The sequence below is a fragment of the Myotis davidii genome, unplaced genomic scaffold (genome assembly GCF_000327345.1).
Source record: "Myotis davidii unplaced genomic scaffold, ASM32734v1 scaffold1369, whole genome shotgun sequence".
Lineage (NCBI taxonomy): Eukaryota > Metazoa > Chordata > Mammalia > Chiroptera > Vespertilionidae > Myotis > Myotis davidii.
Window position 1 is genome coordinate 33487 of NW_006300211.1, and position 2445 is coordinate 35931.

At 44.9% G+C, this 2445-nt stretch overlaps 1 pseudogene; it reads left to right on the forward strand.

Moving 5' to 3' along the window:
- The first annotated feature begins 1828 nt into the window (after positions 1 to 1828).
- Positions 1829 to 2445, forward strand: part of LOC102772265 — a 1552-nt pseudogene continuing 935 nt past the window's right edge.

Below are 2445 nucleotides of genomic sequence, written 5' to 3' on the forward strand. Positions count from 1 at the left end.
TCGACTGGTGTGAGACTGGTACTGCTCCTTCCCCAAGGCTGCTCTGGGTCCCCCAATTTCCACTTCACCAAGAAGCGCCATAGAAATGCAAAATGTCACCTCTCCAGGACCCCAAGTCTTCTGATCCCCAGGCTGCAATTGGCAGTAAATGCACAGGAAGGAGGCACTGAGTGAAGGCTGAGGAGCAGCCTGGCAGTGGGTGTTGGGGTGCTTGATAGAAGGGGATAGAGAGGCAGGGTGTTCTTGGAGCTTGCAGAGCCCAGGGGGGTGACTCAGGTTGGGGACCCAGGACCTTCGATGCCTGCGGTAGACTTGAGGGTCCTCTTCTGGGGTCAGAGCTACCTGCTCACATACAGTTCATCTTACGTAAAGGACCTCCACAGTGTAATGTGCTCTTCACGTGTCCTCTGAGCATGCCCGTTACTGCCTTGTTTTCCCAAAAGGGCTGCTCAGATGCTGAACCAACTAGGATTGAACAGTTGTGTATTCAAAGGAACAACCACAGATCAGTCCATTTTTCAAGACTTTTCACCACCTGGAGCATGTAGCTCACGGCTCCTCCAGCTTCCTGCGGAGGTGCTGACAATACCTTAAGAATGGGAGGATCCAGGCTTCCTGGCACCAGTGACAAAAAAGATGCCATCTGGAAGCCTTTAGAAGGTTTCTCTGCACCCTATGTATTTCTTCACTGTACCCTCTAGGCCAGCGGTTCTCAACCTGTGGGTCGTGACCCGTTTGGAAAACACATATATAATTACATATTGTTTTTGTGATTAATCACTATGCTTTAATTATGTTCAACTTGTAACAGTGAAATTGGGGGTCACCACAACATGAGGAACTGTATTAAAGGGGCGGGGCATTAGGAAGGTTGAGAACCACTGCTCTAGGCTCTCATTTCTACTCTGGTCCCTTTCCCTGTCCCTCCCTCAGGTCAGGTATTGTCTCCTCAACTCACCCACAGTGTGGACTCAGCCTCCCTGGAGGTTCTCCTAAGAGGCAGGTGTCAGCAAGGCCACTCTTAAGTCCACCACTGCCTGGCCCTGCCCTCCCCAACCCTTACCACTTCTCTCATCCTGGATCCAGTGCCTGGGCTGGCAGCTATTCTCTCCCAAAGAGATGCCCTCCCCACCCCCTCTGCATCCAGTGTGTTTTCTCCATCCAGCCCAGCTCCCCTCCAGGGCCCGGGGCACAGACCTAACCACAGAAACAGGCCATAGACTGTATTGGGTTTAAAGAAATTTATTTAATTTTTATGCTCTTATATCCTTTTCCATCTGCCGTATTGGATGGTGTGTAATCAGATTGTTGTGGAAGAAATTTTTGAATTACTGATATTTCAGTTAAGTAGTATGGAGGAAGGCAAGTATGAGTAATTGATTATACATATTTAATTTCCTTAAACCATTCTTCTACACGTTGGTTCATGAAGCTCCTTCATCTAAAATAAATATGTGATTTTTTTTACAGTGTTAACAATAAAGTGTTTTTTCCTTAGCAGGTGCAATCATTTTCATTAGAAACATAAGAATATCTTCAATTATATAAATACTCATCTGTTTTATGTATGTCATTGACTCCTCCTTTAGATATGTTATCAATTCCTCTGGCAAAATTAGCATCATCTTATCCATGAGAAATGTTGCCAGGTTATGCACTGGAAATTGGGTTAGGTTTGTTAATATTTCTTAATTTCTGTCAGCCTATTAAACTGAGGGTTTTTAAAAATAAAACAATTCTAAATAGTTCCTGCAGAGGCGGACATACAGACAAGCACAACTAGCAACCTGATCTTTTCATTTTAAAAAGAAATTAATTTTCTAGGAAGATGGTGAAGATATCAAAGCTTTATGATGTTGCCTAGGAAGAAATGCAAGAGGAAATGAGAAAATGGAAAAACGAAAACTCATGAAATAGAAATTGTGGAAGTCGGACAGGAACTAATTCATGGAGATCCTACTAAGCTTGGAGCTGATATTTGGATCTATATGAACAGGTGATGAGTGCAGCCTAGACTACGGGCAGGAAGACTAGGCTTGGCTTGACTAAGGAGTTGAGAAGACAGTTCTCTGGCAGCCACAGAGTCAAGCACTAACTGGCATGAGATTTGAAGCCATGGAAAGATACGATGATGCTGTACAGCTGCATGATCGAATCTTACATGAAGGTCCAACTAACACTGCACCTGGAAAGCATAAGATTGGCACTCTAAAAGCCCAGGGCAAGTGTGGAGGCCATTCGGGAACTGAATGAGTGTCTAGAACAATTTGTTGGAGACAGACCAAGAAGCATGGCCTGGATGTGCAGGGCTTCATATCAATGAACATTGTGGGGAGCCGATATAGGGTTAAGCCTCGGACTGACCTGTTAGCAAAATCACAAACAAGTCTTCTTCCAAGTCTTAAACAACAGAATCCGAGAGGTGGCCACTGATTTACTCGCGCT